The 15,372-nt window shown below is 41.6% G+C and overlaps 2 non-coding genes across 2 annotated transcripts; both read left to right on the top strand.

Moving 5' to 3' along the window:
- The first annotated feature begins 2,260 nt into the window (after positions 1-2,260).
- Positions 2,261-2,333, top strand: TRNAA-AGC. Its single transcript has one exon. It is a non-coding gene; the product is annotated as a tRNA-Ala (tRNA).
- Positions 2,334-12,240: 9,907 nt separating this feature from the next.
- On the top strand, positions 12,241-12,313 carry TRNAF-GAA. Its single transcript has one exon. It is a non-coding gene; the product is annotated as a tRNA-Phe (tRNA).
- The last annotated feature ends 3,059 nt before the right edge of the window (positions 12,314-15,372 follow it).

The following is a 15,372-nucleotide window of genomic DNA, read 5'->3' as shown; positions in this document are numbered from 1 at the left end:
GTTGGAGGTCTTCCTCTAGGTCTCTGTCATATCCTGATCTACTGATCAGGATTATTAAAGATAGAAAGTGATGTGAGCAAATGTGAGCAGACTAACAGCTGAAAGAGAATTTTAAGAGAGGTAGGATCAGGAAAAGATTAATGAAGGAAGATCAAGAACATAGGATTAGCCTTGGGGGGGGGGGAAAGATGGTCTACCTCATCTTCTGGCAATGAAGAAAAGGAGGGGAAGTTTGAGTTGGAGAGAGGTTGCAAGAAAGAAGGCGAGGGAACTTAGGGTGAATAGGTATACATCAGCAGGAACTCAGACAATGTTAAATAACATGAATTTGGAGTGAACCAAGTCCTCATGATTTCCTACCTCATTCTACCACCATTCAGTGGCGAAGAAGAAGCATTGGTATTGGAGAAGAAGAGGCAAAAGCTGCAAGTGATGGAGGATGGAGGATCACCAGCTCTTCAACATCAGGACAACAGGACAAGATTCTCAAAGGATCTTACATTATTGGACTGGTTGACTCGAGGGTCAATACTGAGGAAAGGGAAGTAAAAGCCAGAAGGTTCCCGCTTTCCTTTTTTAAACAGTGAATCTCAAAGGGAGCAGAACTACATCTATGCACTTTGGAGGTTTTCTGACTGCCCTGCCCTTGCCTAATCTGCCTCTTCCAGTCTCTATCCTGTCCTACTTTTGCCTGATTCTTTTCTAAGGTAACCAAAACACTATGGAAAGGACTAATGTCTGACAACGCCAGATGTGCTCTGACAAACCGTGAGATCTTCCCTACTTCAACCTTTACTATTTTGAAGTTCCACCTGTTCCTTCTTACCAAACCCTCCTAACAGGGACTTCAGGCTCAAAGATCAGAAGCAAAGGTGAAGGCAAAGCTGGGAAGAAGTACTGTTCCATTAGCTCTTTGTGAGTCCAAAAATAATCTCCATCCAAGTGACTCCTTTAAGAGGAGAGAAGTAATATTTTCAATACCCTTCACAAGACAGATAACTGGCTAACCGCTTGTAGAAGCTGGAGTCTTAGCATGTGCAATCAGATTCCTCATCTCCCACCAACTACGTACCATGGCTTCTTTAAGGAGAACACAGAGGCAGAATGCTTATACTTTATTGTTCAGTTTCCTGACTTCATCATTGCTGGTAGTGGGAGTCTCATTTAGAGAAGGATCCGCGCCATCTGTGGTACCAAGGATTCAAAGGGAATCTTTATTCTCTGTCTCTCATCTCAACTACCCTTGGCACAAGTGAGTTGATAGCGAATGCTATCTTCTCCAACCTGATTCCCGGAGCACTCGGTGGCTTAGTTGGTCCCATCTTTTCCACCCCTAAACTCTTAAAAGATCCTGTATTCCAATCACACACTACCTCCCCCTACCTCACAATCCCCTTTGAACACAACATCGCAGGGCAGGAATGCCTAGTCCTCTGGGCTCTCACTTCTTCGATCTGGGGGACGATTGTCCAACCTCAGGAACATCTTATAACAGAAGGAGTGAGGGTTCGACTTTCCAGAGATAGGAAGGCCGTGTATTGTTCATTCAACTGGTAGGGGGAGGGGAGAAAGAAGAGGAAAGATATTTTATTATTACGTGCCAGACAGGGCTAAATGCCTTATGCGTATCATCTCTTCGGATCAGGGACATCGGAAGCTCTCTTTCCACAAACCTGCCCATCCTAGTCTGTGGCCACTGGTCATCCTTATTCTTAGTCTTAGTGCCGTGGGTTGGACCCTGAAGTTATTCGTTACTTGTCCTTGTTGCTATAATCACACCTCCCTCTATCCCCTTACTCCCACTCCCAGCTGCTCGTCCCAGGCTTCTTCAGGCACTCTGTATCAATGGCCAGGCCAGGAGAATTTTCTCTACAAATACTCACTTTGTCTCTTCCACACACACATAGATGAGAGAAAGAAGCCTGACCGCCCGGATCCGGACGCAGTAAAGAATCTGATCTTTGGAGGGCAAAACCAGGGGAACGAATTCTCAGCGGAGGAGACTGGTCACGCCACCCTCTAGAGCAATCCTTTCCAAGACTTCCCCGGCTGCTCCCATTTGCCCCTTGGCCTCTTGTCACCCGAGCTCTCTGATATCCCGGAATCTGTTCTCTGACTTTATCTCCACTACTTGGCTGTTTTTTTCAGTCTTTCCCTTTTACTCGGTGTATTCTTCCTTAAAATTAAAATGAAATAGAATCAACTGCATTATAGCCTATCAACACTTTCGAAAGAGCCAAAATAAAAGCAAAAGTATCGTGGGGGATTAGCTCAAATGGTAGAGCGCTCGCTTAGCATGCGAGAGGTAGCGGGATCGATGCCCGCATCCTCCAGTTCCGTTTTGCTTGGTGTGGTAGTCTGTGCCACCAAATGCCCAGCCGCAGGGATGAACAAGGGGGGTGAGGGGTTGAGTGGGTGGAGGGGGCACTTCTTAATGAACAGACCGCTACCTTCCTCTTCTGTGTCTACAAGAGAGAGAACAGGAGTAACGACTGACATTCACACAGGGCTTTTAAGGTTTTTTAGAGAACTTTATAATAATTATTTCTTTTTGAGCCCCGGAGCCAGAATATCTCATTAAAGAGAAAATGTGGTCTTTTGGTAGTTTGACCCCTGTAAAAGTCCAAGGTGAAGAGGCGATCCTGTAGTCATCCTTTAAATCTATCGATATTTTTGAGAGGTCCAGAATCCCTGGGAGTTTGAGAGCAGAAGAGTGGGACCCACAGGCCTCCCAGGCACCCTTTCAACCCTTCCAGAATCCATTTGTTTATTGGGTAAGATAGAGAAAAGAGGAAAAGATAGATGGGCACGGGGACCGATGCAGGTCCACCAGTATAAACCACTGTGTGGAGAGAGGTACTCGAATACTAGGAGAGCTAACACCTCGTTCCCATAATCGAAACTTTCTCTGGTCTAGCGAGTTGGATTCGGCATCTTTCCTGAACACAGTAGCCGTTCTCTTATTCATTCTTATGTGAAGAAATCGGGAATTATCTAGACCTGTGTATAAGACGCTAAGGGATCCTGCACCTCGTACAGTCAGTCCGGCTGCGTCATTACTACTGTCTGATTGTCCCGCGGGAAAGGGCGGCTAGGGAAAAAAGGTGGCGGGCAATTAGAGGGGACAGGGGACAAGGTCGACGCCTAAAAGTACGGGACCAGGCTTGCTTAACCCCACCTAGACTCCAAGAGTCCTTCCTGGGAAAAACAAAGCAAAACAAAATAAAATTGTTTGTAAAACTAATTCTAACATAAGAAAAATGCTTTCGCTAAGGCCGAATTCAAAACACAGTATGATTTGAACCCAAGGAAAAGCGAGCCGAGGGGTGGGGAGTTGGGGGAATGAAGATCCTGACGAAGAGATAACGAGGGTGTCCCATTTATGACAGAGAAGTGAGGGACTACTAGACCAGAATATTGTATGCATCATATTTTTGCTTGATTGTTTTTCTTTGTCAGGAGGAAGGGTGCATTTTGGGGGCAGGGTGGCAAAAGACTGGAATATTAAGACAAAAGACCAAAAATGGCACCATTTTTTTATTTAAAAGAAAAGAAACTAAGAGAAAAGCAATCCAGGTGACACCAGAACCAGCAACTTTGTGGATACTTGGCACTGCTCATTATTCATGCCAATAATGCTCTCCCCCTTCACTGTTTCTCGGAATCCTTGATTTCCTTCAAGATGAAATCACCTTCTTGATGGAGCCTTTCCTGAACTGCCACAGCTGCCAATACCCAATCCTCTTGTATTTAATTTATATGTATTTTGTGTGTGTGTGTGTGTGTGTGTATCATTAAAGAAACTGATCCTGGACCAAAGAGGCGAGGGCACTGTTATCACTTACTGGCTCTCCCTAACAGGCTCCTTTGTTCTTGACAAAATGCCTGAGTGAGAATGGATTGAGAATGACTGTGACTTTAGATAATGTTGGGAGTGGGAGGATAGTTCTATAGTAGCCTGGATTATTGAGATACGGGGCAAGTGAAGGCTCAGAGAGCCAAATACTTTGATAATTCAACTGGTAGACCACCAAGACTACAGAAGAGTGGCGTGAGTTTCAGCACCAAGTTGACCTTTTCTTTTCCCTATTGATGCTGTTATATTCACCACATGGCCTTTTACTTATTACTGACATCTTTCCTTCCTTCCTTCCTTCCTTCCTTCCTTCCTTCCTTCCTTCCTTTTTTCTTTCTTTCTTCCTTCCTTTTTGGGAAAACTACATGCATATGCTTTCAAATTACACGTAAAAACAATCTTTAACATTTTTTAAAAATTGAGTTCCAAATTCTCCTCTTCCCCTCCTTAAGAAGACAAGCAATTTGATATAGATTATACATGTGCAGTTCTGACATTTTAATACAGTTGGACATTTCTTGGGAGTAGGACACACAATGTTAACTACAATATGAACTATTACATGAAAAGAGGTATATGCAAAACACTGCTACTCATGGTCTGAAGGGGAAAGGGAAGATCATCAGGAGTGATTAAAGAAAGCTTCATGGAGGACATGGTTTTGAGATGAGCTGCAAGAGATTGGCAGGTGTTCAAATGTAGAACTGTAAAAGCAAATTCCCAGCACAACAAAAGTGAGTAAAGTCAAATTCCAGAATATCTTTTTTTTTAACTTCTTGCTGCAGTTCCTCCTCTTCTAACACACACAGAGCTTCCCCAGCCCCCTCCTATATTTTGCTACTGCCATACTAAATAACTCTACTAAGACTTTAGCTCTCAAACCCCTTCCCAGAACCATCTCTTTAAGGAAAGGGTTGAATTGGAGTGCATTTTCTTAGGAGTAAAATTCTTTTTCTTAGGAGCAAAGTTCCCTGTATTGAATAGTTTTTATTTTTTTGGTCACACCTGTAATTTCATTGATTAAAGGAAGCTCCCAGGGAGGAAAATTCCTCTTTCAATTTATGCCAGCAACTTTTAGGCTTGGAAAGTTGCCTCAGAGGTTAAATGCCTTGCTCAGGACCACACTGCCAGTATTTGTCAACGATGGGACCTGGTCTTTCTGATTCAGAAACCAGCTCCCTATCTCTCAGAAGTGTCTATAATTCTTTTTACCTTTCTTTTTGTGCGTGGCCTTTTTCTCCTGACCTTGTTGCAAATACTAGAAGCCCCACATACTAGAAGTTATCCTTAGTACCAGATAGCCAATAATCAACTCCAGCAAGATGTGTAAAAAGAATAGAAAGTAGAAGAAACTAAAACAAACAAACAAACAGTCCTCATAGCTTTGTTTAAGCAACAAGTACATTATCAGGTTTTAAATCCTTCCTGTGAGGGACTGTCTGATGTTGGCTACTGCCAAGTGACGGTCGTGGCAAGATGGGGTAGGAACTGGGTATTAGGAAGTAACAGGAGCTCACGCTCCTGAGGCAGTGGGCAGTGCTATTGGCTATGGAAGGAACAGAATACAAGGAAGTAGCCAGAGCACGTGCTCCTGAGGCAGGGGGCTGTGCCACGTGGGAGTGGGACGGCAGAGGACGAGTTCCCTTTGCTTAGTCCCCTCCCTAAATGCAACGTCAACCCCAGACGCCTCCTCCCGGTATCTGGCCCTGACTTCCTAGGTCACATACTCTCTGTCTATGCACTAATCCCAGACGCCTCCTTCCTGTATCCGGTCCTAGCCTCCTGCGTTACTTCCTCTCCCTTGGTGCGCTAAACTCAGACATCCCCTTCTGGTATCTGACCCTACAATCATTGACTAGTAGGCGGGCTGAGGAGGAGGGGCGAAGTAGGTACTTAAGGAACGGTCCTGGTCGGAGCAGGCTCTCTCTTTGCGCCTGCTCTCTTGCTATGGCCTTCCTGCTTGGCCTTGCTGTGATGGCCTCTGAATAAAGCTCGGGTGTTGGCACCTCCTGGTCGGCTCGTCTCTGTGTGTTTATCTGGGTAGGCCCCGAAGACTGGTAAGTATGACTCTGGCAGCCTGCTCCTTATAGGAGGAGAGTGCACGGTGGCCGGCACACCTTCCCCCAGAGCTGGTTCTTGACTATCAATCAAACCTTGACAAGGTTCACAATCACTGGCATCCTCCTGCCTGCATACCTGAAGTGAATTGAATCAGAGACTGTAGAACCTGTTCCCAGAACTCTGGGCCTGTGACCCACTAAGTAACAACCCCCAAGGACTTGAGCAGGATTGCTCCCTGAGGACTCTAGACTTATTGTATTCATTTGTGGGTTTGTCACGGGAAACCACTCTGGCCCTGGGAACAATTGTTTGTAATTCACCTTCCCCTATCCCTTCCCACTTGTGATTTATGTATATAATCTCTGTCTTCACTTCAGCAAGGTGGAATTCTGATCAGGAGAATTCCCGATTTGCAAATCTGTTCCTCATAATGAAACTAATTAATTAAATGGCTACTTGATTACAGGCACTTTGTCTCTGGCCTGCTGTTTTGACATTCTCGGGATAGAGACTGATTCAGTAAAATCCTGTTAACATCAGCCAAGCGGACTTCATAAAAAACTGGAAAGACTTGTATGGATTGATGTTGAGTGAAGTGAGCAGAACCAGGAGAACCTTGTGCACAGTAACAGCCACATTGTTCAATGACTAACATTGATAGACTTAGCCCTTCTCAGCAATTCAAGGATCTAAGACATCTCCAAAGGTCTCATGATGGATAATGCTATCCACCTCCAAAGAAAGAACTATTGAGTTTGAATGCAGATTGAAGTATACTATTTGCTACTTTTTTCTCTTCTGTTTTGTTTTGTTTCCTCTTTCTTGTGATTCCTCCTATTGGTTCTAATTCTACTTTACAACATCACTAATGTGAACATATGTTTAATAGGAAAGTTTAATAGAACCTATATCAGATTGCATGCTGTCTTGGGAGAGAGGTGAGGAGGGAGGGAGAGAAAAATTTAAAACTCAAAAGCTTATGGAACTGATTGTTGATAAATCAAAATAAATTAATAAAAAAATTAGCCAAAAAACAATTCTAGGATACTGAGTCATCCAAGCTGTGTTCTCTCTCCCACCAAGGATTTAAGAATCTATGACCCTTTTTGCATGTGGACTTTCCTTTTGTTGTTTACTATGCTATGATCCAAATTCTATCATAAATGAAGGCTTTGCTATTTCGTTTATAGGTCTTTGTGAAGAGAATGCACTGATGGGTGGCTCAAAAAGTATTTGTATAGTTATAATTCCCAGAATACTGCACACCAACCTTGGGAACACATTCAGGTATTCCAAGATCACATAGGATCTGTGTTAGAGCTACAAGGTAGGAAAACGGCCAAGTCACACTGATATAAACTCAAAGAAGCCTCTGAATGGTGTAATGAAAAGCCAAAGGAAATTGATATCAAGAAAACAAGACTGGCTGCTGTGTTCCCCCAAAAGGCCATAACAGTTTCCTTGATATAAGTCCAACAAAGCAGAATTTCCTTTCTTTTCTGCCACCATTCCCCTTTACTCTTAATTCCCTCTCCATCCATTACTCCATCCACTACTCTCCATCCAAATTATTTACTTTGTGTATTATTTTTTTACTTACTTACAGATAGTAGTAAGAGTAATAAAAATAAAATAGGTGGTACAGTGGATATGTTGCTGTCTGAGAGGTTTAGACCCCTCAAAGACTGGAGTACAGAATGGGGTCATCTGGAATGAATTCACAGATTCAAATATTCTTTGAGTCAAGGTGGCAGAGATTTATTGTTACACTATATAGATGGCAGAGGTCCTTAAGGAATTCTGCCATGGTGGGCAGAGCTCCTTAGGGAACTTGCAACCTAACCGGAATGATGCTAAAGCTTATATAGAAAGAGTAGCAGAAAAAAATGCTAATTAGGTGATAACACACAACTACATCATTCACGGCTGGAAACCAGGGAAGGGGGTTTTCTTAGGGGTGTGTTTTTGGGCTGTTATGTCTGAAACAAGATAGTTTTGGGAGTTGACGGCTATGGCTTGACCTCTAGATTGTCTATGTAACTGTGGGCATCAGCACTTGATAGTTCTGCTGGTACAAGATAGTTCTGTTCAGACAAGGGAAATTCTACAGAGGTCAGCTTGTTCTTGTAACAGGGAGAGAGGGTTTGCCTCACTGGACCCACTCATGAGCTATTTGCCAGAGATAGGGTCCTTGGGCAAGAGGGAAACTGTCAGGGATAGTATTTCTGAGGCCAGGGAGAAATTGGGGTCCAAGCACAGGCACCCAAGTATCCCATCTGGGCCTAGAATGAGGAAGACTGTAGTTTAAATCCAGTCTTCAGATACTTATTAACTATGTGACCCCTGGGAAAGTAACAACCTATGTCTGTCTCCATTCCCTCAACTGTAAAATGGAGATAATAATAACAATGATAATATATAAAAATATCTCCCAGTATTGTTGTGAGGATCAGATGAGATAATATTTGTGTCAAATATTTGTGTCACAATATCTGTGTATTTGGAGACACCCTGTTTCTCACAGCTAAGTCCCAGCAAGCAGACTGTGCCCTGAGCTTAGCATAACAACAATCCTTTGCAGTCAGGATGATCTCACCTTTTGGCAAAGCATATTGCTTTGACCAGCATCAAGTGTTCACTGAGGGATTTATGTTTCATAGTAATCAATAACTGTTTAGTTGGAGCTCCCCCTATTTCCCAGGTACTCATCACACCTTTTGACATGCTCACAGTCCCTGTTTCTTATAACTGCTAAGTGAACTGAACCAGATACTGCACTCCTGTTCCCACAAGATAACTCTAGTTCTGTTTGTGCCTGTGAGACAATCTACTTGGAGACTCTTTGAACAGGACCCAGGAATGCCTCCATTGTCCATGCATGAGCCTGTCATGGGAACAGCTAAGAATAATTATGTCATGGTCCAGTCCACTTGTAGATATAAAGCACTGCCTTTGCCCCAGCAAAATGTGAAGCCTTCCTCCTCAGGATGACTTCTGCTTGCAAACATTTCCTCGCCGTGAAATTAAACTTCTGTTTGTGTCCTGACTCTTCTGTCTCTAGCTTGCTCTGCTCATTGGTTAGAGGTTGGTTTCTATCCAGTTGACGTTAATTGGTGTCAGAAGTAGGATTGGATAGAACCAGGCCAAGTTTCCAGTGCTAGCGGGTAGCCAGGGGAGATTTATTTCTCCAGAGTCTGACCCCTCCCTTGTCTGGTGAGTCCTCTGCCCTTTACTCCCGGCTCCAATCCCCAGTTCACCCTTGATTGAGCTCACTTTTCTTTGTGAGGAAAACTCCCAGGCCCCTCCCATGACTCAGTTCATCTCAGGTCCCTCTGGTAGGTGTATCCTCTCTGAACTCTGCATATCAGTTAATTGGCATCTCTGTAAACCTCTGTAAAATTGCAAATTCATGTCTGACCACATGCCTTGGTAAACTTGTGTGCCTCTGCTGAACTGGTTCTGTTTGTATCTGTCTTGTCATTTTATCTGTGTCAATGTCTGCATGTTTGTAAAATGTCTGTGTCATGTTTGTGCTGTGAGCTAGATTCTGTTACCTTGAAAGATTTAAAATGCAGCTAGCCAGAAACACTTCTGAAGACTGTAGCCTGAAAAGAGAACACTGAGAAAGATTAATGAGCTTAAATAGCTGAAGAAGTCCCAGTAAGCAATACTAACTCTCACTTTAAGCTTTTTTCAGGAGAATAGGCTATAAGAAAAGAGAAAAACCTGTAAGACATTTTTCCCCCTGTTATTTCAACGTTTGGTCAAGTTCAAATTACAGAAATAAAATTAGATAATTAATGTTTTGGCAATTCTAAAACATCTTAGCTGATTCTGGAGGTTTGGAGATTAATTATCAAGGAGTTAGAAATTAATCATTTTAAGATTACAAGAAAGAACTCCTGAGACTTTGGATTAATTCCAGGAACTCACTCCTTTCTTAAATATCTTAGTAAGTTTTAAAGTTTCACTCCGTAGAATTTGTTTTAAGGAAAAATAAGGATTAAATTTTATAAAAGTTTTTTTTTGAGCAATTGGCAAGATTAATAGCTTCATTGTTCTAAGGCAATGAAGGAAATCTAATTGGAAATAATCCCAGAGCTAAGAGAGTGAAGGGAAAAAAATAGGTAAATGGTTTGACTTTTCAGTTTTTATCCTATTTTGTTAATAATCTTCATCCACCAGTCTCTAAACAAATTAAGCTGACTATTTTTGGTTAGCAACATTATGACACTGGGTTCCCCCTTGAGATCATAGCTAGCAGAAGAGGATGAGACTAGTCCCCAAGCCCTTTCTGTACCATTAGGAAAGGCAAGTATAGTCCCTCTAATTAACAAGAGATATGAGCTAGGAGTCTGTTTTTACTGTAAGAAACCTGGTCACTGGAACACAGAATGTAGAATGAAGGCTAGGGAGGATGTTGAAAAAAGGGAAAGCACTACAGAAGGTAATGAGGGACCCTCCCCACAGCCCCCATTACTCAGCATGGCCCTTCTCTGGGGAGAGATGGCAAGGAGAGGAGTGGTACAAGGAGGGGTATATTTAGTAAACCCCGATGCCTTCCCCACTCCCTTCCCCCAGAATCATGAGTGTATCTCAGTTGTTGGGATTTCTAACAAGACCATTACAGTCCATGTCTCTCTGTTAATCCCTCTCATCTCAGATCAGATTAAGGAAAGAGAATGCTGGAAAATTGGGGGGAAACTTTAATTATGTTCTGCTTCACCTGGTGGAGGGAGGGGGTGGCAGCTGCAGCAAGAAAGGTGCACTGGCAGTTGCCCCAGTTGGCCTGTGTTTATGGGCATCCTGCAGCCTGCCCCTTTAAGACATCTTGCCCACCCTGTCCCAGAAGCTGCAAGTAGTCCCAGTCCCAGCATCACCTGCAGCTGGGGGGTGGGGGTGGTCAGGCCCTATGGCTAGCATTCAATGTGCTCTGCCACCAGGAACTACCACCAATGGGAGGGTCCTGGCACCAGCCACTCCAGCCTCTAGGCAGTGCCCTCTGCTGCACAACCCCCCAAAGCCCAGTAAGTCAGTGTCCAGGGCAGGCCTAGCCTTCATCAGCCCCTACCCAGCTGCTGCCTGGGAGGGTCCAGGTGCTCCTGGCAGTGTCTATCATGGCAGTATGAGGTGGGGGAGCCAGCCAGCCTCTGCCCTTGGTGAGCCCACCCTTCTCTGTTACAGTTGCAGAAACTTACTTGCTGTGTAATCTTAGGCAACTTATCTTATCTCTGTTTGACCCAGTCTCCTGATTTATAAAGAGAAAAATAATAATGGCACCCACCTCCTAGGGTTGTTGTGAGATCAAAATGATATAATTATTGTAAAGTGCTTAACACAGTGACTGGCATATGATAAGCACTACATTATTATTTCTCTAATTGAATGTAACTGTTCCATACCTGATAACTCTAAAGTGGTTTTTTGAAATGTCAAAGGTAATAAGATGAATGATTTTTATATGTAATAATTTGGAAACGCAAATGATGTCATCTGAAGTTTATTGTTTGTGTTATTATTGTATTTCTAAATTGTATTTTATTTCTAAATTTATATTGTGAAATTTGAAGGACCATTGCAAACCAGAAATGCTGTTATGAAACTTCCCTTTCAATTTAGATGCTATTAGATTATCAATTGGACTTTTAAAAGTATGTGATAAAAAGAAAGATGTTTGAAAACTGGCAAATAGTAGGCACTTAATAAATGCTTATTTCCTTCCAATAGCTAGAGTGTATACTGTGCTTTAAGGTTTGCACAGCCCTTTACACGTATTATCTCATTTTATCCTTACAACAATTCTGGGGTGTAGATGTTGTTATCCTCATTTTACAGATGAGGAAACTGAGGCAGAAAGTGGTTTAAGTGACTTACCTAGAGTCGAAACTATTAAATGTTTGAATTCTCGATTCAACTCAGGTCTTTCTGACTCCCTGTTCCATTTTTTTTTAACCTGCACGTAAAACTTTATATAAAGTACATATTTTTAGATGCAGATCAAGGTTCCAACTTGTAGAGATCTTTGGAAACAATAACTTTGCCATCTGACACGTTAATTGTCTCTCATAGATTTCTCTCATTTGAAGTTTTGAAAATCATGTGCAGTCCAAATATGTCACCTGTCAAGCTACGTTCAAAATATTGAACAGAATAGGATCAAAGATAGTTTCCAAGAACCATTCTGCTAGTCTAGAGTCTTCACTACAGATTTCTCTGCACTCAAACTAATTTCTTTCACAAATCCTTTAGTTATGATATATTATTGAGGGCTAGAAATATTTGAGAAACAAGCCTTTTAAGTGTTTTTCTTCCCGTCCAATAGAGCCGAAATAGCTCAGTTGGGAGAGCGTTAGACTGAAGATCTAAAGGTCCCTGGTTCAATCCCGGGTTTCGGCAATGAGTTCTTGAATAACGTTTTAAGTGTTCACTCTCTGTTCCTCCAGAGAGGTTTAAGACCACCTGCCCACTATCCCACTCCACATCAAGCTATTCTAACTTTGCCTGCTTCCGCACTGTAGACAAGCCTGCCCTCTACCTCTAAAGTTAACCGGAAACCCTGAGAAAATTGGAAAGTGACACCTGGGCAGTTTGCATTTTTTCAATAAAAAGTATTTATTTCTACTCTCTCTCTCTCTCTTTCTCTCTCTCTCTCTTTCTCTCTCTCTCTCTCTTTTTCACACACACACACCTCACGCTAACTGAAAAAAGAAAAAACAGAACCTTTATATTAAATATACATAGCGAAGCAAAACAAATCCCCCCATTATCCACATCTTAAAAAATTTCATTCTGAACTTTTACGTTTATCACTTCACTATCAGGAGGTACACTGTCAGGAGCATGTTTCATCACTGTGGTTCAGCTAAGGTCATTGTATTGATCAGAATTCTTTTTAAAAAAATTTTTTATTTTCATTTCCCAATTCTATCCCTCCCTCCACCACCTCCACCACCCATTGAGAAGGTAAGAATTAAGATGCCCATCATAAATTCCTAAAAAACATTTCCACATCAGCCTCATTGCAAATAAATATAGCAAGAAAAATAAATAAAAGAAAAAAATATGCTTCAGTCTGCACATAGAGTTCATCAGTTCTCACTCTAGAGGCAGCATTTTTTAATCATGAGTCCTTTGGAATTGTGAATTGTTGTATTAAGCAGAGTAGCTGAATTTTTCACAATTGATTATCTTTACAATATTGCTGTTGCTGTGTATAATGTTCTCCTAGTTCTGCTCACTTCACAGCAGCTCTTTTCAGGTTTTTCTGAAACCATATTACTTGTCATTTCTTATAGCACAACAGTGTTCTGTCATGATCATACCTTATAATTTGTTCAGTCATTCCCAATTGATAGGCTTGCCCTCAGTTTCCAATTGTTTGTCACCACAAAAAGAGCTACTAAAAATGTTTTTGTACCTAGATGGGTCCATTTCCTTTTTTCTTTGATGCCTTTGGGGTAGACCTGGTAGAGATATTGCTGGGTCAAATGTATGCACAATTATATAGCTTTTTTTTTTTAGTCATATAGCTTTTTGGGCATAGTTCCAAATTGTTGTCCAGAATGGTCAGACCAGTTCACAACTCCACCAACAATTCATTAGCATATCAATTTTTCTACATCCCCTCTAGCATTTGTCATTTTCCTTTTCTGTCATGTTAGCCAATATGATGGGTAAGAGGTGGTATCTCAGTTGTTTTCATTTAAATTTCTCTAATTATTAGTGACTAGAGCACTTTTTCATAAGATTATTGATAGTTTTAATTTCTTTTGAAAACTTCCTGTTCATATCCTTTGACCACTTAATTGATCAAAATTCTTATTTTTCAAAGCTGTTTTTCTTTACAATGTTCTTGTTATTGTATATATTGTTCTCTGGGTTCTACTCACTTCACATTTCACATTTTCTTATTTCAACTATAATTTTCATGGGAATAACTTTCCTACTCCAGGGACCCATCTTTGGGGATTTGGACAAAAAGGGGATGGCAAATGGCTACAGAGAAAGTCAAAGTAAGAAGAGAGAAAAATGTGGGAATACATCTACTAAGGTCCATTTTTCACTTAGGAAATTTGAAGAAATATTTTAAAAATAAATTATATGTCAGTGTCCTGTTCTAAAATCCCTGGTCTCACTTGAATGAAAAATCAAATTGGTTTTGAGTCTAGTTCAGAAAAAGATCTTGATTCCCTGAAACTAAGAGAATTTGTCTTGTTTGTGGTGACCAAACTAATAGTGAGACTGTCTTTGACTAATTCACAATTTAAAAGGCATCTCTTGAGCTCATATTTGACCCAGTTGAAAGGGGGAAATCCTTAGAGGGATCAGAGGAGTAATTGGTTTGGGGAAGATACTTCTCTAAAGACATGCAGATACTGACATTGTTAGCATTCTGTATAAGCAAATAAAAGAATATTAACCTAAACTTTGTACTTATATTAATTTTGCTGTAGGAATTTTTGCCTTCTGTTTAATGATTGCTACACAAACGTATGCACTATATGGAAAAGTGGATAGAACACTGCTCTTGAAGCTAGGGAGATCTGGGTTCAAATCTGATATATGTCTGTGGCCCTGGGTGAGTTTAACCTCTCCTTGCTCTAGAAAACTCTCTAAGACTGTAGGTTGCAGAGAAGGCACCAACAAGCAATGGTAGAGAGAATTTCCACTCTCCCATGTCCTTTTCTGTAGCTCTCCCTGCTATTCTAGAGAAGGGGCTGGAAGTGGACTTGGTGTCAGGGATTTGCTGTAGGAAAACGGCAAAATGAAATTCCGGCTAAATGATGGAATTGTGTTGGGAGATCCCACTGTGGCATCTTCAAGGTGGAGTTTCTAGTTCCTTACTGTAAATGGAAGATGTCAGCCTCCTCTTTGGGCCCTCAGGGTTCAGTGTCTATATATGACCTAAGCCAGAGAAGTCGGACTGAGCAGAAGCCCCTAACCTTTAACAACAGAACCAGACTAAGTTCCCATTCTAAAAAATAATAGAGTCCTCCTTTGCATCTTGGAGGTAAGCAGTTGGTGAATTTGGGCATGCACTTTTTTTTTTCTACAGAGGACAAAATGTAAGGACACATGTGTCCCTGATCAAAAGAATCTCCACCTTTTCTCTTCAAAGGAGAGTACAAGGCTGTATAAACAAAGAAAGGTACTATGAACTATTCCTATGAACCAGGACTCATTCCTCCTTACTCCTCCACTCCAAAAATAGTATTAAATTTCTTCTGGATTTACATTCAATCCCTATTGTATCATAGCAATAATTATGCCTCCCAGAAAAATGAACTGACTGTGAAATATACTCCCAGAGAAATCATCACAAATCTTCTTTACTGTGAAAAAATCAATTGTTTTGGGAAGTGTTTCAGAAACTAAACACTGCTCTCTGATACTACAAAGAGAGATGTTCCAGGGCTGGAAACTCCCTCAAAGTCAGGTGACCTCCAAGTCTGATG

Source organism: Vombatus ursinus, unplaced genomic scaffold (genome assembly GCF_900497805.2).
Source record: "Vombatus ursinus unplaced genomic scaffold, bare-nosed wombat genome assembly UNPS02014171.1, whole genome shotgun sequence".
Lineage (NCBI taxonomy): Eukaryota > Metazoa > Chordata > Mammalia > Diprotodontia > Vombatidae > Vombatus > Vombatus ursinus.
This window is presented reverse-complemented; position numbering and strand designations above follow the sequence as displayed.